The 23,529-nt window shown below is 34.1% G+C and overlaps 1 protein-coding gene across 5 annotated transcripts in view; it reads right to left on the reverse strand.

Annotated features, from left to right (window-relative positions):
* The window catches only part of LOC111053552 (glycogen synthase kinase-3 beta), a 210,777-nt gene that overhangs the window by 109,051 nt on the left and 78,197 nt on the right, over positions 1–23,529 (reverse strand). The window lies entirely within an intron of this gene.

The following is a 23,529-nucleotide window of genomic DNA, read 5'->3' on the forward strand; positions in this document are numbered from 1 at the left end:
CTTCTTCACCCCTTCTCATCTACTCCTTCTCCTTTACTCATCCTCCTCCTCCTCCTTTTCCTTCTCCTCCTTTACCTCCTTCAGACCTCCTCATTCTTCGCCCCTCCCCCTCTTCTCCAACTCCTTCACAAAACCTCTTTCTCCCTTTTCCTTTCTTCTTCCTCCTGCACCCCTCCTCCTTCTTCACCCCTTCTCCTCCACTCATCCTCCTCCTCCTCATTTTCCTTCTCTTCCTCTTCCTCCTTCACTCCTCCTCTTCTCCTTCACTCATCCCCCTCCTTTTTGTCCTTCTTTCTCCCTCTTCATAATCCTCATCTAGAATCCGACACTACATTGCATCGTCATGAGACCTTCATTTCGCAAATCCTCAACCCCCGAATTTAACTCCGCTGAACCTCGTCTAAAAGCCACCCCACCCCCTTCCTACTCAATCAACTGAGCCACTCCGACTTGGCAATTGTTCCCTGTCTCTATTGTTTTCTTCATCTTCTCCTCCATCAAGATGTTTATCTTTGAATTAGATTGTCTCTCACACAACTTATTCAAATCTAAGTCACAACGTATATCAAACATCTAGAGCACCCAAATTAATAGAATTGTTCTATCTATTTCAGAGTTGTTTTGACTGAAAATCTTTTCATCTAGTTTCTCTTATTAGGCACTATTAATCAACTTGTTATCGTTTGTGTTTTCTCCTGGTTGGTGACTCATGTGTTTAAAATTTACTGAGTGAGGATTTTACATGAATTTACAGTCGTGAGTAAAGGAGGGTTGAAGATTGAAAAATATGTAGAGCTCAATAACTCTCTCATAGACACGATTAAAATGACATGTCCATAAATGTAAATATTTTGGAGGCTTATAATAGTTTCTAGAAAGTATTTTAAATAACTAAACATATTCCACTATTTAGAGGTTTTTATTAGTACGAATGTACTAATCTATTTTCAATCATTATTTTCATATTTCCCAATCATTATTCCTGGCCGGCAATTAGGAGGTACTGAGTTCGATTCCGGAGATGAGAAATAGTTTTTTCCTACAGATACCTTGAAAAGTGAGCATTTGTGCACTAATTGCAGCCGCAAAGAATCACTTTTCCGCTCTAGTGCGCAAAGTATTACTTTGCGTACTCCAGATTTGCAGCATGACAAACGCAAAATAGTTAGTAGGTTAAATGGCACCAGTGCAGGTAACAGCGACTGTGGTATAGTGAGGAGCACAGTGGTTATAATATGGCTGTAGTGGACAACGATGACAGGTAGCTGCCACCACATAATCAGTGCCACTGCCCCCCTTCATTCATTTGACGGATTTCAGCGAATTTTACCCATAATTACCCACTTTTCATATTCAATGGTAACTGTAGGAAAAATTTAATGTGAAATACGTGCGCAAAGTTTCTCTTCTGCTCTCAAGAAACCATTATTCCGCACTCGCCTACGGCTCGAGCGTAAACATTTCTTTCAGTGCAGCAAACTGTCACTTTGTGTACTAGTTGCACAAATAACTATTGAATAGTAGTGCTCAACGAATTTCCAACTAGCTGTCTACCCTGTTGTCAATATTTGCAGTAGCAGAAGTCTTCGGGGTCATTTACAGCATTTAATTTGGATTTTCGTTCAATAAATCATTATTTTTAGTTCAACATCAACTCAGTTATCACCCGGTGTGCTAGGAAAAACTATAATTAACTTATTCATCTATATAATTACAAATCATGATGAAGATATGACCTGACAAGAGCAACAGGACTAACCCAATTCTGCTCTATTCCCAAATTTCATAAATTGTAAACTTTCCAAATTATAGGTTATATTTTCACTTCCAAGGATTTAAGTCAAATTTCATGTCCAAAATAAATAAATTTGGAAGAATGAAGCACTGAATAAGACATTTTTAGGTATCTTACTTGATAAATAATCATAATAAGCAATCATAATTTCTGTAAAGTGTGAAGATTTTAGCTCGAAAATTTCCAGTTTGATTCAAAATTCAGACTTTTTGTTACTATTCTAGATTTTTTGATTCTAGGCTCTAATAGTATCTATTTGATTCAAAATTTGCTCATTAATCTGAGTATTGAAGAGCGTAAATTGTATTTTGAAAAGTGAAAGTGAAATAACCAACATTTTGATTTGGACAGTATAGTATAAATTGGTTATGTCACAGTTTTGGGCATGAGCCTGTTGTGCCTTGTGCCTTTCCTCATGTTAAGTATTCGTCCACAATGTGACAAATAAATAAATAATCATATAGAAGTTGAAAAAAATTCAGGTATTTCTGAAAATTCAAGCCGATGCTACACCTAACAACTCATTTTCAGCATAGCTGACTTAACTTGAGCTATCATTTATTATTATATTATATATTATATATTATATATTATTCATGCTGATACTAAAATGAAATTACAAGGAAAAATATGATGTACTTTATTCTTCTAACTTTCATGACCCATACTAAGACCATGAACTTTATAGATTATATAAATATCCTATAGATTATATTATGTATCCTATCTTTCAATTTCATCTAGAAATATTTTCAAATAATTCCGACCAACCTCGATCTATCAAAGCAATCATCACGTATTCCGCTAGCAATTGCAGTGCAATGAAATTGGTGCAGTTTATTAAGGCGAGGGTGACCTCTCTATCTAATAAGTCGACCAATCGTGAATTGCAGTTTGTTGTCTCTCCTTTTCTAACTCGATGTCTAGTTGTATTTTCCGTCTCTCATATTTACTCTAGTGTCGTGCAAGCCAGTGGATGGATAGCTGGAATTTCTCTTTGCGAAAATAGAAGACTGACGCTACTGTGAGGCGCCGCGACGCATTAGTATGTGACAGTTGACAGCTCTCTTTCTTCCTCTCTCTTTCTCTCTTATTTTTTCTTTCTCTCCATTCCTTTCTCATTCCCTGTTTTTCTTTCCCTCTTCTGTGTATGCCTTCATCTTTTTTTCTTCCTTGTAGTTTACTGTTTTCAGTTTCCTAACTATTTCTGATACCTCATCTCTTCTTTGTTATTATTCTCATTTCCCATTCTCTCAATATCTGTCAAACTCTACTCTCTTCTCTATACTTTTCGTCGTCGTCTTCTTCTTCTCCTTCTTCTTTCTCTCCTTCTCCCTTTTTCTTCTTCCACTTCTTTTGTCATCTACTTATCATTATTCTTACTCTTCCTCTTCTTCTTCTTCTTCTTCTTCTTCTTCTTCTCTACTTTCTTCTTATTCTTTGTCTTCTCCTTCTCCTCCTTCTTCTTCTCTTCCCTTCTTCTCCGTCTCATCTACCTCCTACTTCACTTTTCCCTCCTCCTTCATTTCCTACTTCTCTTCTTCCATCTCCACCTTTCACCTCACCACCACATCCAATTTTTTATCTTTTCGATACCAGTTCTTCTTTTTTTCTTCTTCTTCCTCTCTCTTTCTCTCTTATTTTTTCTTTCTCTCCATTCCTTTCTCATTCCCTGTTTTTCTTTCCCTCTTCTGTGTATGCCTTCATCTTTTTTTCTTCCTTGTAGTTTACTGTTTTCAGTTTCCTAACTATTTCTGATACCTCATCTCTTCTTTGTTATCATTCTCATTTCCCATTCTCTCAATATCTGTCAAACTCTACTCTCTTCTCTATACTTTTCGTCGTCTTCTTCTTCGTCTTCTTCTTTCTCTCCTTCTCCCTTTTTCTTCTTCCACTTCTTATTTGTCATCTACTTATCATTATTCTTACTCTTCCTCTTCTTCTTCTTCTTCTTCTTCTTCTTCTTCTCTACTTTCTTCTTATTCTTTGTCTTCTCCTTCTCCTCCTTCTTCTTCTTCTTCTCCTTCTTCTCCGTCTCATCTACCTCCTACTTCACTTTTCCCTCCTCCTTCATTTCCTACTTCTCTTCTTCCATCTCCACCTTTCACCTCACCACCACATCCAATTTTTTATCTTTTCGATACCAGTTCTTCTTTTTTTCTTCTTCTTCCTCTCCTTCTCCCTTTTTCTTCTTCCTCTTCTTATTTGTCATCTACTTATCATTATTCTCACTCTTCTTCTTCTACTTCTTTTTTTCTGTCAACCACTTTTTTTCTCCTCATAGACATCTTTCTGTATTTATAGTCTATTTTCTCAGTCAGTCCTCTCCGTCAGTCTATTCCTACTCCTCATTTTTTATTCCTTTTCGCACCTATTTTCGTTCCTTTAACCTTGAAAAATCCTCAATCCTGAATCCTGTTCTTGAATTCCTGATTTCTCTCCTCTCTCTCAATCATCTCTCTTTTTCACATATTTTTTGTATTTTCTCTCATTCTGCTTTTGTTCTTTTTTCTGATTTTTCTCCTCTCTCTCTTTCTTTGTCAATCGACTTCTTCTACTTATTCCTTTTCCTCTCATTTACCTCCTGTTTTTTCCTCTAATCGTCTCTATTTCATCTCTCTCCCATTTTCTTTATCTACATGTTCCACTCCAGTTTTTCTGCTCCTCGTCAACCACATTGTTTTTCACTTGTTACTACCTCATGCTACTCATTATGACTTTTCCAAACAGTTGTACAAGAAATGTCATTTCGAGAACGTCAGTTCAATATTCTTCTCTCTTATTTCTTTTGCCTCTTCAACTCTTTTCTTTCTCTATTCATAGTTTTCTGTCATTTATCTTTCATTTTCTCCAATCTCACATTCTTCAACATTCTACTGTTCACTATCTTCCACTATTTTTTCTCTCTTTAACCAGTTCTTTTATTTGTATTTCTCCAATCTTCGTACTTCTTTCCTTCTTCATCTCCAGCTTTTTTCATTATTATCTTCCATTTTCTCTAATATCTCACATTCTTTCTTATTCTACTGTACATTATCTTCCACCGACATTTATTCTCTCTTCCTAACCTGTTTTTATCTCTATTTCTTCAATGTCTCCACTCCTTCCTTTCTCCATACCTTGATTTCTCTTCCATTTCGTCCAATCTCTCACATTCCTCCTCATTCTACTGTACATTATCTTCCACTCTTCTCTCTTTTTTCTCTCTTCCTAACCTGTTCCTATCTCTATTTCTTCAATTTCTCCACTCCTTCCTTTCTCCATACCTTGATTTCTCTTCCATTTCGTCCAATCTCTCACATTCCTTCTCATTCTACTGTACATTATCTTCCACCGACATTTATTCTTTCTTTCTAACCCGTTCTTTTATATGTATTTCTTCAATATTCCTATTCCTTTCTTCATCTACACCTTGTTTTTAAATTTATCACATTCTTTCTCATTCTACTGTACATTATCTTCCACCGACATTTATTCTTTCTTTCTAACCCGTTCTTTTATATGTATTTCTTCAATATTCCTATTCCTTTCTTCATCTACACCTTGTTTTTAAGTTCCTCACATTCTTTATCACTCCACCTACATTGTCTTCCACGTACGTTTTCTCTCTCTCTTCCTAAACCCGCTCTTTTATCTTTATTTCTCTACCTCCACTCGCACCCTACTCATTCTTTCCCATCGAGCGTTCTGCAAGACACGTTTCCCCTGTCACCTCTCTCCTATCCAAGGTGAAAAGCGGGAAAATAATGTTGAAATGTATTTTCCACACGCGACAAGAGAATTTCCACTCGAACGTGTGCTGGATGTAGTGACTTGTCATCTCGAGTCGCATGTCAATAACTTCACGATTATTTCTATTTTCTGCGCTCTTATTCATGCTACAAATGTTCGATGTCAGCTTTTCATTGACCTTGTCATTATTTCTTGACAGTTTTGGTTTCTGGGTCATTCAACAAAATGTTCTTTTATCACATGAATTACATTACATTACATTACATTTATTACATTCCTTAATCACAACATCAAATTAATGATTGGGAGAGAATCAACAGGATAAACCCAAAACTGTTCCTTTTCCTAATTTTGATAAAAATAGTTCAAATGAGGTTATGAAAACACTTGTATAAAGATCACAAAAAATACAGTCCAAATATACATAATTACATCCGAGTTTCAACACTAATTATTGGAGTATACAAGAAAGAATACTCATCACATAAGCTAGCTCGTTACATACTTAGGCCTACTCAAATTACTTGCTCAGATACTTACTTATTCATACTTGACAACTTTATTCATACTTGATTACTTATTCATACTTACTCAGACTAGTTAAGTTACGAATACTCTGTTATCCCGTTGGAATGGTGACAGCTCAAGTCCAGATTCCCACTGAGATGAGATTGGTGACGAATGATCTATATTATTATTATCATCATCATTTGTATTTTGTCACATATTAATTCTTTATTAATTAATTCTTTATTAATTCATACAAAAAGAACATCATAAAAATTATAGGGAGAGAAAAAATAAGGTAGCCTTGTGCTATTCCTCTCCCAAATTTATATAAGGTTACACATAGTCCAAAATAGGTTAAGTCTTGTAGTTGTTCACTTCACAAAATTTTCACAATGTAAATTTTTAAATTTAGATGTTTTAACCAAACATAGAAATTTAAGATCTTAAAATTTTGCAAAATTACTCAAAAATTTCCAATCTATAGAGATTTGAGTGAAATATTTTTGTTTTTAATCAGTTTTTAAATATCAAAATTCAAAATTTTTAGTTTAGTCATTAGTTTTGGAGTGGAAATTGGACTTTTTGAAGTGAAAGTGTAATCTTAACCTTATTCTTTTTTGAAACATTTATTTGTAAAAATTTGGGAGAAGACAGTTTTGGGCTATGCTTGTTGTCTTCTCCCAATCATATTATATTTTTTATAATAATTATGATTTGTAATTGTCAATTAAATGAATAAATAAATAAATAAATCATCATCATCACATCCTTACAAAAGGTTTCTGTGCTACCTCGAAGAATATGCATCCTCTTGAAAAAAGAAGAAAAATTGTACTAGATCACAAAATATATCATTATGATAATATAAGTTTATATTAGTTTATAATTATGATTTTGATTGTATGAATTTTTATTCTAAGTTTATATATCTTTATAACATTTTGTATTATGTAACTTGTGTTAAAGAGGCAAGTTTTGGGATTTACCTGTTTGCCTCCACATATTTTTGTATGAAAAAAAATAAATGAAAATATGGATCCTTTTGAAAAATAGGAAATAGGCTGGAGGCCAGTATTTGGGATATATCAAGGTGCGTACAGGCTTATACGCCACGAACACCCGCTTTTCACTTTTCATCAGCTTATGTTATGTTTTGTATCTTTCTTTGTATGCTCTTTGTATCTCTCTGTACAAATACAGATTTAATAAGCTTAGCTTATCAGCTAATGAAAAGTAAAATGCGTGTGTGCGTGGTGCATAAGTCTGTACTCAACTTTAGCTTCAGAAATATTGTTGACCGAGCGAAGTGAGGTCTAAGATTCAAGTCGACGGTTTGGCATTTCTATTAATGTTTAAATGTTTATATGTTGCGCATTTACGGCGAAACGCGGTAATAGATTTTCATGAAAATTTGACAGGTATGTTCCATTTTTAATTGCGCGTCGACGTATATATAAGGTTTTTGGAAATTTTGCATTTCAAGGAAAATATGAAAGGAAAAAGGAGCCTCCTTCATACGCCAATATTAGAGTAAAAATCAGACTATAGAATTATACATCATAAATCAGCAGAGAAGTGATTACACAGTTGTGTGGAGAAGCCAGTCTATTGCTGTATTCCCATAAGGTCTATAGTTTCAATCAGGTACTTCTGAATGTGAATACTGCGGGAGGTCTACTGTTCACAGAACTACTAGTTACAAGGTAGCAATATCATGTTACCCTTTTTTACAGTTCGTCACTCATCTAAAACTATATTTCGCATCTTCATCAAAAAAGTTGCAGAGCCTACACTTTTCCAATGTAAATTTTGGAAAAAGTCATTCTTCGTTTGAAAATATCATCCACCTCTACATAGGGCTAAGTTCTGTTCTCAATCTCTCATGGTCGGACGCTCCAAGAATTAATCAAAAACATGTCATACATCGCACTTTCTGTTTGAAGTCTCTTTTAATAAAACCATATTGAATGACGAAGAATCCGTGTGTCGTTAGAAAAGCATAAAGTGAGCTTTCTCTCTGTAAAAACAAACAAAAGCAAGGACGCTCCAGTTTTTATACGAGGTCTCTCTCTTTTTTAAAAGGACAAAATTCATTCTTTGTCTCTTATTATTTGTTTTGGTAGGTCAGCTTTGTTGTACTCATAAAAAATCATCGTGTAGCTGGAAGAGTGGGAAAATTTATTTTCCGGTTGGACAGTTTTCATACAGCTTTCACACCCGTGCAAATTCTACACAGTGGTCTATGATTAATTTTCCTGTATTGTCACATTCTTTCCAGTTTACCCACCTTTGATTGCATTGTCTTTTACTGTAGAGTGTAGACTGAATGCTGTTTTTGAAAAACAAACTCGTAGAATTGTTGTTGAAGTTCTGAGAACTTGAAATAATAGCTTGACTAGTCATCAATATTTTTCAATTCAATATTCAACGTATTTATAGTTGATTCTTTCGATTTTTACAGAGTGTTCTGGAAAAATGTGCCCATAAGTCAGGGCGTGATTCCTCACATCAAAAGAAGAAAAAAAATTTGTAATTAACATAGGTCCGAAAATTCTTAGTTGTACATTAACATAGTAAATCTGCTTCATACCTTTAAAGGAACTTGTTTTTCGGGACCAAGTTTCGTCACTTATCTTAAAAATTACTGTAGCTACAGGTCAGGAAACGGTTTTCCTCAACTTTTCAGTTCATTTTACATAAAGTACGCTAAATTGTACATCTTAATATTAGCAGCCAACAAATACCCGTAGGGCTACGTTTCAGCAGGAGAACTGAAATTCAGACGAAATCGTTCACTCTGTATAACTTGGTACCGAAGCATTTCCGGACCTATGTTAATTAGAACTTTTTTTCTTCTTCTGATGTGAGGAATCACGCCCTGACTTATGGGCACCTTTTTTCAGAACACTCTGTATAATTACAGAAAATACAAAATTATTCAGTGAAAACCACCTTAAACCAGAAACTCCTATTCCTGATATAATTATATAGTCCAATAAATATAGACATAAAAAAGGGGGTGTGCTTGCAATTCATATTGTAATTCTGATTTTTTAATATATTATTTAAGTACATAAGAGAAGTCCAGAACCAATTTCTTCATGAAAAATTTCCTTGTGTTAGATACAGGGTGGCCCAAAAACCTCGTATTTTCGGCACTCATTTTCCAGTTTTCAGCTATTTCTGCCAAATCTCGTAGTCGTACAGAAAAATTTGCTCTCGCCTTTTTTCAGATTATAAAATTCTGAATAGAATGAGATTATTCGGAACTCTCTATCTCCAATGAGTACTGAGTTATGATTTTTCAAAAATGAGGGAAAATTGAAGAAAAAAATCAATTTTGATGAATTTTAGTTTTTGATCAACAATATCTTCCGATTGTTACCATTCAGATGTATAATTCAAAATCCCTCTGGGCGTATTTTTGTGCTCTACAATCTGAGATCAGGTAGAACGTTCTATCTTATAAAGATTTCCAGTTACACCTGACAACAATGCTCCTTGTATTGTGAAAAACACCAGCCTAATTTTCAGCTTCAAACGTCATCACCAACTACATTGTCCTCACATTGATATTTCGCACAATGACATAGGTACATGAGATTATGTTCTATGAGAATCACCCGTTAGATGCACTTCATTTCAGTATTTCCTAGTGGAGAGGCGCCAAATGTATATAGTGACTGGACTAATAAATTTCAACTCAGATTCAGTTGAAACCTTCGAAACTAGGCAATGTTTGAAACCTTCAAAACTAGGTTTCAAGTTGAATTTGTAAAAATTAAATACACGTGACCTGAAATCCTGTGACAGTGGAAAATATTCACATGAATGAACGATAGTTTATGAATGTTTCTCATCTATCTCAGTCAAGAACAGCCATCGAAGATCGACTATCAAAATTATGTTAGATCAAAATGAGGTCTATCAGGCAGTGAGGGTTTAACAAAAATATATCTAGGCCGGAATAGCCGAGACCCCGAGACGACTAAGGCGTTGCACCTTTCAGTCTGCTAGCGCTCCCTGGTCGTGGGTTCGAATCCCGCGGGTAGACATGGACGTTTGTTTGGTCGTCTCATCAAATCACCCTCACACTTACAAATATAAAAAATAGTAAATCTAACTAACAAATATAAATCTAGTCCAGGATAGCCGAGGCTAAGGCGTTGCACCCTTCAGTCTGCTAGCGCTACCTGGTCTTGGGTTCGAATCCCGCAGGTAGGAAATTCATGGACGTTTGATCGTCTCATCAAATCACCCTTACACTTAACATTACCCATGCACAAGAAAAACGCTAAGGCTAGGCACACACCAGTTAGTCAAGACAAGACATACATGATCAGACACGTTTAGTCACAATACTTCACATAGTTGCTTATGAAGACATGTCTAATTGCAATGACTAATCAGTGTGAGTTGCGTCATAAGTAATAATGTGAAGTATTGTTACTAAACGTGTCTGATCATGTCTTGTCTTGTCTTGACTTACTGGTGTGTGCCTAGCCTAAGTGTAGACATCATCCGCAATGGAAAAATTCTAAAGTTATATAATTATAGTAGTCTTCTTCTTAAATTACATGGTTGCCAATTCGTGAAGTTGAATTGGAAATTTGAGAAAGTTGCAATTTTACACCATTTGGCAATGGCAACCCTGTAATTTCTTGGGATGGAGGGCCAAGTCTCAACTTATTTTACACAAACTATAGTAAGGAATGACGGTAGTTATTGTATGAGTATTGTAATGATTGAAAGTATGGATCAGATTCTAAATTTAGTGAAACAGTTCTAGTTTTAGAAGTAGAATCGTTGAATTGTATGCTTCCAATTATTCTGGAATGTGAATGTTATTTCTAGTTGACATTGCAGCTAGCTATAGACCCTACATTGGACAATATTAGACGTATGATTTGTTAGACAAATCATAATATTCTTGTTAGACAAATCACATTCTTGTTTACTAGATGAATGTCATAGATTTTTCTCCTTGCAAGCAATAACTCAGCTTCCTATCCGGCACTAAGTAACAAAGAATTGCGTTCAAAATCCTTGGCAGTCCAATAAATCTCCCATGAATTTGCAATTTAAAATGAGCTCTTGCTCAATAAACTGTATACAAAACTGCATAGTACTGTGTTCCTATCCAAAGACATTCTTGAACTTGAGACTAGCCCAAATTTTCGTACTTGATGTTTTGAAATATTTTCATGTTACTGTAAAATGAGTTAATTTAAGGTATTCACTATGGTATTTTATTTAGAAGTCATGGAGAATTTCCCGTTAAGAAATTTCAAGTTCACTCATTTATCAAAAACACTCATAATTCCTTGAGTTTATTAGATGTTGAACTCATGTTAAAACTCGACTTTCCATTGAGTAAGTGTCCAAATATCAAGTAATTATTTCCATCCTTCTTGGAAGTTGCACTAGTCTAAATTCCAAAAATATTTCTGCTTTGAATATGTAATGAAAACGTGTAATTTATCACGTGATGAGTCGATTTCTAATTTTATTCGGTTGACTTCTAAGAGGCGACTCGGAGCATATACAAATTGCTAAATTGTCATAGTTTCAAACTCTTGCATTTCATTAAATTTTGCTACTGGATTTAGCTTGATTACCGAAAATCAATCTTTCTTTTTCTAATCAAATTCTCAACATTAATAGAATAAATTTCATTTCCATTGTTCCTCTACCTATCAAAATATTCCCTCATTATTTACTTACTCATTTATTTTAAATAAAAAGACTAAGAAATTGTCAAAAACCACAGATTTTTTGATAGAAAGACCGGTTTCGGTTGTTACACCATTGTCAATCTCTGATAAACCAAAAACAGTCTCAGTTTGTCAGAGATTGACAATGGTGTAACAACCGAAACCGGTCTTTCTAACTATCAATAAATCTTTGGTTTTTGACAATGTCTTAGTCTTCTTATTTAATATATAATAATTTAAATATAAATAAAAATAATACCACAATATCAGCTTCTCAACTACACAAAAAGTACTCATTTATTTATCTTTCTGACTAGAGTTTTCCTAGTTAAGTGTTCGTTTTTCTTTGTGTATATCTTCGCGATATCCTTTTTATGAGGACATATGGACATTATTATGTTCAAACTTCTCCGTTTGATATAGATAGAAAGCATCAAGACATTGACAAAAAGTATTATTTGTTTATTTCCTTACCAAATTAAAATAGCACCTCCCCTTGGTATCGTTTATTGATAATCCTTATGTTCATACTTTGTAAAATGCATTGAATAATCAACTATATTCAAATCAAAGTTTATTCATCAAAACAATTACAATACAAATACAATATTGTTAATTGTGACTTGTAATATTGATACAAGCACTAATTTATAGAAAATTAGAGAAAGTATTTCTACTCTAAACCGTACGAGTCTCTAGTTAACTGAAATCTTAGAAATTGAGCAGCAAATCTCAAACTGTGTTGTAGTCACATGATTTGTGGTTGGAAGTTGGCTAACCGATCGAGGTGAAAGGCTGTCATTGGCCGAGACAAGACACGAGGGGGAAGGCATTTCCGTACTCCTCCCACAATGGGCGGGTCTTGTCTCGACCAATGACAGCTAGCCTTGATAGAACAGCCAACTGCCAACCACATGGCTCAATCAACATTCTGTTGCTTCATGTCTCAGATTTTAGTTATTCATTGAGATTGATTACGGTGTGAAAATCGAAAACAGTCTATGATAATATTTCAGTCTTCAATATTTGGTTGTAAAGGTTCAAGTAGTTTCATTCTCTGTGAATATCACTGAGAAGTGAAGAGTGAAGTCCATATCACTTTCGCTTCTCCAAAAATACCTATATTGTCGAATGCTAAATAATGAATAATTATTAAACGAAATTCCAATTGAATGCTGTAAATCACCCCGAAGACTTCTGCTACTGCAAATATTGACAACAGGGTAAACAGTTTGATGGAAATTCGAGGGCGCCACTATACAAAAATTATTTGTCAACCCGGGAATCGAACCCAATACCTCATAATAATAACATTTAATTGGAATATCGTATACTAATTATTTTTATTACTCATTATTTAGCATTTGAACAAATGCAACTTCCAATTTGTTTCCATCTGTAGACTATATTGTCGATTATGTATTCAGTACAAAGTAGAATCCAAGCAAAAATTGCGATGAACATAAATAAAGAATATTTATTATAAAAGGGAAATCCCCATTAAATGCTGTAAATCACCCCGAAGACATTGCTACTGCAAATATTGACAACAGGGTAAACAGCTAGATGGAAATTCGATGAGTGCTACTATACAACAATTATATGTCAGCCCGGGAATCGAACTCAGTACCTCCCAATTGCCGGTCAGGAATGCTTACACCAAACTGAGAATCTATGGATAGCAGCGCTCATTTTATACAAAGCCATAGCGGCCACCCAGTCTACAGATTGAAATAAATTGGAAGGTGCATTTGGTCAAATGCTAAATAATGGAAAATTATTATTAAATGAAATTTAAATTGAATGCTGTCAATCACCCCGAAGACTTCTGCTACTGCAAATATTGACAACAGGGTAAACAGCTAGATGGAAATTCGATGACTATACGAAAATTATTTGTCAGCCCGGGAATTATTTATTTCCATCTATAAATAATAAAGAAATCGAATCCCTATAAATCATAGGATCATGTTTTTAAGGTTCAAGTCCATTCATTCTCTCTGGATATCCAAGACAATATAACTTTATTTTCCTAAAATATTTATTGTTGATTATTTATTTTGTACGAACTAGAATCCAATCCAGAATTGTGATGTACATCAATAAATAATTCTAATCCCTGGATTCATGTTTTCATAATCTTCACACTCATTCATCCAATTTCTTCAACTTCAAGTTCTCACTCATTTTCTATCGCTTGTTCTCTTCTCAAACTGTAGTCTACTCACATTTTTCCAACTCCTGTTCTTACTCTCTTTACTAACTCTTTTTAACAACTGTATACCAACTCATTCTATCACTTATCTATCTCTATTCATTCCGTTCTCACTCATTTTCTATTTATATTTTCCTCCTTATCCTCACATTCTACTACCTCCTTTCAACTGGCTTTTTTTACTTATTTACTCACTTTTTAACTACTGTATACCAACTCTTTTACGAATTCACTTACTACTCCTGTTCGCACCTATTTTACTACCTCTTTTCAATACCAAATCTTGTACTTACATAAGTAATAACTCATTACTATTCGTGCTCGATCACTCATTACTCGTTCCTCAGTATTTACTCATTCACTCCTTGCATGATCACTCATTTTTCTGAGTTTCAACTCATTCACTGCTTGCTTGATCACTCATTACTCATTCCAGAGCTTTTACTCATTTACCCACGCTCCCTCATTTCGCTGCGGAAAGTTACCTTTATTCATGAGGTTTTCTCAGTGTGGTTTCGTTTGATGTCTAGACAAAATACCGCGGCTCCACATATTCACTCTTGTTTTCAAAGTATCTCTCCATCCTCTCCTTGAATATACTGACGCTCTCAGTCTAGACATGGTCTGGAGTTAATTAGACGACGACTAATGAAATTCCTCCATAAAGTTTGTTTTGAAGAAGGGTTTAAGGACGGCACTAAGTATGAATGAAATAGGTACCTGTTGCTTTGTTGTGACTTGTGAGGTTTGGTGGTTTACATTTTCTCCACTGCTTGGTAATGAATTTAACAATACATGTGTATTCATGACTTACTATTCTTTGCTATATTTTTGGTCTTCTTTGGCTGAGCTATCGTTTTGGATATCAATTTCCATTCAATTTATTTGTCATTTTATAAAATAATACAAATTTATCTGCATTGCATCCTTGAACTATGAATATAAAAACAATATAAACAGAAATAATGCAATAAAAATTAAAACCATTGAGTAAACTATGTAAACAGAGTAGGCTTTTTTCATAGGAAATTCTGTGATGACTTCAATCATCTGAAAAGTAGAAATTTGGTAAACCCAATAACTACTTTGTTCCAATACAAAGGCTAATTGTATGAAGTTTTATTTTAATAAACTTGAATTTTCAAATGCTATTCGTGGTGTTCCACTGATTGAATATAAAGCTCACATAATTCCTTCGTACAGAGTTCTGTGAACCCTGTCAGTTCTATATTGATTTAAACTTTAAACTGTTAGCATTGAATGACATCAATGCTGAGATTGTTGAATTAAACTCCATCAATTCTCAAATTCAAAAAGAGGTTATTCATTAATATTTTCCGTTCAATCTCAGAAGATCTCGTAAAATTTCATTGAAAAGATTTAATTTGCATTATCTTAGGCTCAACTCACACTTACGCGACTCAGGTCGAGAAGAGACTCGACTCTAGTCGAGAGAGCATGTGTTTTCAAATGGTGACATCGCGGAAACTAGAATCTACTGGTCTGAGTGTCACCATTTGAAAACACATGCTCTCCACTAGAGTCGAGTCTCTTCTCGACCTGAGTCGCCTAAGTGTGAGTTGAGCTAAATATCAATTCTTCGAGTAATTTGCTATTTGAAATTGAATTTTCCGGGTGCATCCGATTGGTTTGACTTTTTGAAGTCGAACTAATCAAAAAATTGTATTTGGAACAACTTATTATATGCAATATTTAAATCTCAATATTGTTTCCAAATTCCAATCTATCTTTATAGTTATAATTTGATTTGATTTACTTTCACTTACACATTATTTGTTTACACTTTTTTTATTATTCTAATTTTTACAAGAAGCAATTCAATTGAAAAATCAATTCTCTTACTATTATAGATTATTAGTCGAATTTTCTATTGAAAGATTAATCAGTAATGAATGTTTTTATTGAATCAATTCAATCATTTATATGCATTGTTTGGCTCCCAGTACTTTACGATTCAAGATTCCCTGAACAAAGATTTTCAAGCAAATCACTTTCTTTGTCCATACTACGTCCAAACAACGTTGAATATGCAAAAATTTCAAATCGTTGAACATAGTACTTGAATTTTCGTGTACCATTCGAGGTTTGCCATAAATATCTCAATTAAAAACTCGGAAATTCCTAAAAACAAAGCTCAGTGGAAGACTTTCAAAGAAATCTTCCCATTTCCAGTGAGCTCTTTGTCCAAATGCTGTGGCTGGTTTTTCGTCGTGATTCTTTGTCTCTCTCTCAGTTCTCCGTCTCTCCACTCCTCTGCTTCTCTCAGCTTCACTGTCTCTCTCATTCTCTTCTCCTCACTGCTTCTCTGTCTCTCTCTTTCCTCTTCTTCTCTCAGTTCACTGTCTCTCTCATTCCCCTTCTTCTCCCAGTTCACTGTCTCTCTCATTACTCTTCTTCTCTCAGTCATTTATCTCTCTCATTCCTCTTCTTTTCTCTGCTTCTCTCTCTCACTCTGTCTCTCTCAGTTCGTCTATTTTCGAAGTGAGTTCCGCATTGTAATTACTTCTCTATATATAGGCCGGCAGCCTCTTTTTGCCAAAGCCAAGAGAAATGTTTTCAACGACATCTTTCACCAGACTTTTGTCTGGTTTGTGCAGTGCTTTAAGAGAAAATTACAAAGTTTTCGATGCCATCTTTGTCTTACTTTCAACTTGAGTTGTGGAGATGCAACTCGATTCTTAGGATGATAATTATTGTTGAAGTACTCATCGTTTACAATGGAGGAATGATACTGTTTATTGACCGAGCGAAGTGAGGTCTAAGATTAAAGTCGACGGTTTGGCATTTCTCTTAATGTTTAAATGTTTAAATGTTTATATCGACGGTTTCTCGTTTCTCTTAATGTTCAACTGTTTATAATATGTTGCGCATTTGCGGCGAAACGCGGTAATAGATTTTTATGAAATTTGACAGGTATGTTCCTTTTTCAATTGCGCGTCGACGTATATACAAGGTTTTTGGAAATTTTGCATTTCAAGGATAATATAAAAGGAGAAAGGAGCCTCCTTCATACGCCAATATTAGAGTAAAAATCAGACTATAGAATTATTCATCATAACTCAGCTGATTGGTGATTACACAGATGTGTGGAGAAGCCAGTCTATTGCTGTATCTCCATAAGGTCTATAGTTTCAATCAGGTACTTGTGGATGAGAATACTGCGTGAGGTCTACTGTTCACAGAACTACTAGTGTACAGAGTAGAATAGAATAGCTGCCTTTATTTTTACCTAGTAGGCGGAGTTAGGACGCAGCCGGCCCTCTCTTACACTCAACCCTTAGTCTTCGAGTAGGGATAGAACTGAAGTGAAATAGCAGTAGAATAAATGGTGTTTGGATGGATGAATATGGGATGATGAATGTACCTGGAACAGTGATGAATAATGAACTTCGAGAGATGAATGGGTGAATTCTGGTGGGTTCTGAACCACCAGGGGCCGGTTGCAAGATATAATACAAACTAATATTTATTTATTTATACATGATACATATAATATAATTCTCAACTATGAATGATTGGGGAAGGAACAACAGGCTTAAAGCCCAAAACTGTTCCTTCCCCAAATTTAGATAGAAATTGTCCAAAAATAGGTTATGTTTACACTTCATGATACCAGTAGTCAGTTAGTTATTAGAATATGAATGAATTGATGAACTATTAGCTTGTATTTTTGACCGAGCGAAGTGAGGTCTAAGATTCAAGTCGACGGTTTTCCATTTCTCTTTATGTTTATATGTTTATATTTATGTTCCGCATTTACAGCAAAACGCAACAATAGATTTTCATGAAATTTGACAGATTTGAAAGTTATCTTCCTTTTTGAATTTCGCGTCGACGTATACATACGGTTTTTTGAAATTTGGCATTTTAAGGATAATACAAATAAAGGAAAAGGAGTCTCCTTTGAACGCCACATTACCGTAAAAATCAGACTATAGAATTATTCATTATAAATGAGCTGTCTAGTGGACTATAATACTACCCGTTCAAAAACATCGAACACCTTGAAAATTCATCTTTCCATCAACGTTAGTAGACAATAATTGTCTACTAACTTTGTCTTTCCATAATCTGAGGCAACGAATCTAGTTTGGAGTTATTGATAAAAAACATTTTTTTACATTTTACTTTCCTTGCCCTATTACCATAGGTAAGGAAAGTATTGCTTTCCGAAAAAAATTAAGGTACACAATTTCCACATTTCTATACGTTTCAAGGTCCCCTGAGTCCAAAAAAAGTGGTTTTTGGGTATTGGTCTGTATGTGTGTGTGTGTGTGTGTGTGTGTGTGTGTGTGTGTGTGTGTATGTATGAGTGTATGTGCGTCTGTGTACACAATATCTCATCTCCCAATTAACGGAATGACTTGAAATTTGGAACTTAAGGTCCTTACAATATAAGGATCCGACACGAACAATTTCGATCTGATGCAATTCAAGATGGCGGATAAAATGGTAAAAATGTTGTCAAAAACAGGGTTTTTCACGATTTTCTCGAAAACGGCTCCAACGATTTTGATCAAATTCATACCTAAAATAGTAATTGATAAGCTCTATCAACTGCCACGAGTCTCATATCTGTAAAAATTTCAGGAGCACCGCCCCATCTATGCAAAGTTTGATTTTAGATTCTCAATTATCAGGCTATAGATACAATTTAAACAAAAATTTCTAAGTGGAAAAGATTAAGCATGAAAATCTCTTCAATTAATGTTCAGTAACATTTTCACGTAAAATTGAAAATAAGCTCGAAATTCGAGAAAATGTTATTATTTCAATTACAAACTGTTGGCAACTGTTGATTCTATTAAATCATTCACTATGAAGAGATAGCAAACTTCGTGTGTCTCCAGCCTTATTGTACTGTCACCAGCTGGCTTGGATCTTTGAATAGTAGACTTGAGATGTGCGGGAACACTAGCGTCTGGTAATAAATTTTCATAACGGCAAGGAAAGTTGTGTGAGTGCGCCACACCAGATTTTTTCTTTTTTAATCTGATATTTAAAATTGCAACAAATATTATTGAAAAGAAATTGATTTCTAAAATCATGAAAAGTGAGAAAAAGTTTGTAGGAAATCAGCATTATGGTAGTTTATTTTGTTAATTTCAACACACCGATTTTTCGCCAACACGACAACACAGAATGTTCTCTGATGGGTTGTTTGGATTGGCGTATCGACGGCAGCCAGACCTGATAACAGCGCTCACACTTACATTCCGGGACGACACGTCACGGTACAATATAACAGAAACCTCTATGTTTATTTATGATTTTTTCTGGACATTTTAAATTGATAAATTATTCATTAATTTTTGAGAAAACATAACAACAGGTCAATGTAACTTACTGAGCGCAAGGTCTACTGTTCACAGAACTACTAGTATAATGAAACAGTATTCAGTAGTCTCCATCCATGACCAGCACTTGCTGGATAAAAAAAACTTTTTTTTACTTTCTGGATAGATTGCGTCAAAATGTAAAAACTTCAAATTAAAGTTGTTAAAATGTTAAAGTAAATAAACTCAGATCAAGATGGGAGGTGAGTCATAGAGGTCAAGAAACAACGTATTTCCTTTTCATCCCCAGGGTCAAGGAAGTGCCTTCGAAGCTCATAATTGTCTGTTAGCAAAGTTGTCCTCAACCGGACACCCTTCCAACTGGAGAACCGACTGCGTGTTGCTTCTGTTTGAGCGATAAGACGGATTATAACATAGCCTACACCAGATCAGGTCTAATACATACTTATTAAAGATAAATATCGGGGCACCGAGCTTTGTTCGTTACTTATTTATTGATAAACAGAACTCAATTCTTTAGAATGATTGGGGAAGAACTAACAGGCACAGCCCAAAACTGTTTCTTCCCCGAATTTATACACTATAAATATTCCAAAAGTAGGTTATGTTCCATACTCTTGATTTCAGATCAAATTTTCAGTCCAAGTATTTGAAAACATGAAAGTTCTAATTTAGATTGTTTACAAACCAAATTGAATAACAAAATAACACTCACTGATCACTTAGAACTGTAAAATAATGATTAACTTTGAATATTATTATGATATACTATTTCATGTCAACAAATCAGATTATTTTGATCTAGTAAATTAAAATTTCTAGATTTCTCGCGAGATACGGTGAGCTAATTGATTACACAGCTGATCTCCCACACAGGCACACGCATCTTCTGTTATCGACAGACGACGAAATTATCATCTGTTTTTCCAAAGATGAATTATCCTTTTCATGTCCTTCAGCGAGTTTTCCCAGGGATGAGACCTAGTGCAATCTAATTTTTATATCATAAACCTACTATGTTCCAAATTCCGTGAAAATCGTTTCAGTCGTTTTCGAGATCCGTTGAACATAAATAACCATATAAATATCCAGATAACCAGATATAGAAATAACCAGATATAAATAAATAAATATATATATATATATATATATATATATATATATATATATATATTATATATATATATATATATATATATTATTGTTTTGTCAATCTAAAAAAAACTTGATTACGTTTCGTATTCCTTGACGTCATATTTGTGGAATTTGCGATTGCCTCTATCACATATAGTAAGGTCCACGTTATAATGGCAGTGGATAAAGATAGAAGAACAGCGTTGCCGATTCTCTGCCTTTATTAATTATATTTCTACACTGTCAAAAACAGATTTGGCATCGTTGTGGAGCTAGAAAATGATAGTACTACCTGCTTTGTCGAATGATAGACAAGGATAGCAGCAACATCAAAGCTTATCAAATACTGTCATTATAACGTGGACTTCACTATAGTATTGTGAGTGTATTGTTGTGATTATTTCTTATCAGTCAGTCTCAATCTAGGTAACATTATTTGTTCACTGTCTAGACTTGATAGCTATGTCTGCTTGTAATATGATTATAAATGACTAGTCATACTTAAAGGAAAAACGTCCCACAAGTATTTTTCTATCATTTGAAAATTCTAGTTTTTTGCTACAATGAACTTGCAAGTGATTATTTCAATCTAATAAACTTCATGACATATTAATTCTTATAGAGTACAATTAAAGACTTGTTTAGTCTTGTCCACATTATTATTTTCATTTTAGAGTGAACTTGACGTTAAATTCCTCAAATTATAAATAGCATGATATGTATAATTACAGTACAAGAAAGACATCACGCTTGTTATGTCTGGCGAACATTTTTCTAGTAATTTACAACTCCAGTAGTTTATGTACTTTTGCTCCACAAAATTTAATAAACTTGATGAGTACTTACTTATCAAATAAAAAACTTATGGTACGTGTATTTTATGTACTTGATTTATTCAAAGTAAACTTTATAGTTTGTTGCTTCACAGAATTGGATAACTACAATTATTTTTCCAACTTAATTTACAAAAAATAATGATCATTAGCTGTATGAATTCATTCACTGAATGACAAGTTCTTTTGGCAATAATTTGTATGTTCCTCCACTTGATTGGAATATTGTAGTGAATATTATTCAATATACCAATAATTCTCATAAACTTACTTCCACGGTTATTCAGTTTATACCGCAACAATTTCTAGCAATGGAATGCTCAACAAACTGGCTATGATATGTATGATTCACTAGGCTCTAACCAACAAACCAAAAATGAGTCATTATTTTTTATCATAAATTTTATGATAGTTACAATTAAAACCATGTAGAGTTCGCTACTGATTTCAATGTTTTTGGGTAGGGGTAATAAGGTTGACCGAACCTAGTTGGTTTCCAGTTGGTTCGGGACATGTTGCTGGATAAGAAGTGTGTTTAGTTAATTTAGTTGAACTAGTTTGGTTAATACAGTATTAATGATTGTGAGTTTTCTACGCGTGGAACGCATTCTAATATCTATTGTCTATATTTGTTATTGAAGTGATGGATGTTATCAAAGTGATAATATCTACTTTCTATCGCCTATATTTGTTATTAAAGTGATGGATGAAGTATTTGAGATGAACGAGAAATTCGAGGTGAACGAGAGATTTGAGATGGACAAGGAATTTGAGATGGACGAGGAATTTGAGGTGAACGAGGAGTTTGAGGAGAATGAGGGATTTGAGATGGACGGGGAATTTGACATGGACGTTGAATTTGTGGTGAATGAAGGATTTGAGATGGATAAGGAATTCGAGCTGAACGAGGGATTTGAGGTGAACAAGGAATTTGAGGTGAATGAGGAACTAGAAATGGATGAAGAATTTGAGATGAATGAGGAATTTGAGGTGAACAAGGAGTTTGAGGTGAATGAGGGATTTGAGATGGACGTTGAATATGAGGTGAATGAGGGATTTGAGGTGAACGAGGGATTTGAGATGAAGGAGGAATTTGAGATAAACGAAGAATTTCAGGTGAACCAGGAATTCGAGATGGATGAAGAATTTGAGATGGCTGAAGAACATTACAGAGATGAAGAATTCTATTTAGAAGACATTCATGTTAATCCAGACTCAGGTAAAATATTGAAAATACTACAGTTGAAATAACAATTATAGGACAAGGAAATTTATTTAATACTATAGGCCTAGTTATCGGTAGAGTACTCCCTAGCTTACATTACTGTGTTTGTTTATATTCACACTTTGAATTATTTGAATGTAATTCTATTCTATTATCGGAATACAAAATAGGTTTTTAATCAATCTCTATTTTCTTACAGTACTTGTTACCAGAGAATTCAACAAGCGTCTTGTATTTACACAGATATTGAATAATTGAGGTACCTTTTTCAAGTTTATTTTTTAATTTCTCACGATATGCTTGGAATGTAATGTCATTTCCATACTTGGAAGTGACTTTAAAGTCGAAATTCAACAAGCGTCTTGTTGAGATACATAGATATTAAAAATTAAAGTACCTACCTTTTTCATTTCTCACTATAGTTTCGAATTTAATGTCATTTCCATACTTGAAAGTGACTTTAAAGTCGAAACAAGTCGTGAAAGATTGAAAAAATATTTGAAAAGGTAAATAGGTTTTATTTCTATTTATATTACAAGTAGCCCTATACAGAAAAGAGACAATTGAAAAGTTAACTTTGATTTTTAATTCAAATGTTAACTTAACAAGCTCATATTTCTACGTGTCCAAGTATTTTAATTGTTACTAATTGTTGGAATCAATGAAGACAAAATTAATTTACAATATTATTCTCGATTTTCAATCTTTCTATTTTTCATACACTTTGTGTGCCAGAGCACTCCCAAGCATATTACTATCATCTTAAACTATTGAATTGTTAATTATTTAGAAATTCATAACATTTATAAATTTACCACAGTCTCAAGCCTAAAACTTCAATTCTATCTATACAACAGTCTATGTTATGTGTCACTATGACAATTTTAGAATTACAGTTCAATTTAGAATCCAAAACAAACAAAAGTTTATGGATTCTCAATCCATTCCGAGCTGCGATGTATTAATACATTTGTATTTATAACGACCTGCAGTCAATTATTTAAGTAAATAAGCAATTTTGTTCACTTACTGATTGGAGTACCTTCATACGGC

Source organism: Nilaparvata lugens, chromosome 11 (genome assembly GCF_014356525.2).
Source record: "Nilaparvata lugens isolate BPH chromosome 11, ASM1435652v1, whole genome shotgun sequence".
NCBI lineage: Eukaryota > Metazoa > Arthropoda > Insecta > Hemiptera > Delphacidae > Nilaparvata > Nilaparvata lugens.